The sequence below is a fragment of the Galeopterus variegatus genome, unplaced genomic scaffold (genome assembly GCF_000696425.1).
Source record: "Galeopterus variegatus unplaced genomic scaffold, G_variegatus-3.0.2 Scaffold506, whole genome shotgun sequence".
NCBI lineage: Eukaryota > Metazoa > Chordata > Mammalia > Dermoptera > Cynocephalidae > Galeopterus > Galeopterus variegatus.
The window spans coordinates 266,205-266,983 of record NW_007726617.1 but is presented as its reverse complement, the minus strand read 5'-3'; the positions used below and the strand labels follow the sequence as shown (position 1 = coordinate 266,983).

The following is a 779-nucleotide window of genomic DNA, read 5'->3' as shown; positions in this document are numbered from 1 at the left end:
CCGCCCGCCCGCCCTCCGCCACCACCGGCTTTCCCAGCAGCAGGGCGCACGGGGGAGTGGGCAGCGGGGCTCGGACAGGGATAGGAGACCCTGGAAAGCAGCCATCCCCCCACCACCACCCTCACACAGACAGTGCACACCCGGGCGCAGTCAGGGCTGCAGCTCCAGATGCCCGAAGTCGGGAGACTCTCCTGGAGACGACTGGGGCTTCACAGAAGGCGAGGATACCGTGAGACCCACGCACGCACCCCCTAGCCCCAGCCTGTGACCCCGAGTCCCCAGAACAGCGAGTGGGCAGAAGGAGGAACAGAAAGGGTAGCCCCGGGACGCAGAGGGCAGGCAGTGCCCACACGTGCTCTGGAACCAGGAAGTGAAGGGTCGCGCGGGAAGCCCGGGAGCGCAGGGCTGGACCAGCGCCGGCGCCAGGACCCTGTGCACACCGTCACTCCGGGCCAGCGCCCAGTGTCCGACGCCCTCCTTTCCTCGATCCTACGAGGGCTGTGCGCTGGAGTCGGAGGGTGGGGCTCGGTTCCAGAGTCCCTGCTCCAGACGGACGCCCCGTCTATGCGCCGACAAACCTCGCCTGACCTCATTGCCCAACAATGCCCGGTCAGGGCTTGGGGACAGGACCTGACAGCACGGGGCGGAGCAGAGCAGTCATCGGACCGTTCCCTGGTGCCAGCCCTTAATCCTTAAGCTCGCTGGGCAAATCCCAAACGCTGGCTTCTTGCTTCCTACAAACCATGCACACCCCCCACCCCCACATTCACCCACCCCCA

The 779-nt window shown here is 66.9% G+C and overlaps 1 protein-coding gene across 1 annotated transcript in view; it reads right to left on the bottom strand.

Annotated features, from left to right (window-relative positions):
* The window catches only part of TAGLN2 (transgelin 2), a 9,076-nt gene that overhangs the window by 7,876 nt on the left and 421 nt on the right, over positions 1-779 (bottom strand). The window lies entirely within an intron of this gene.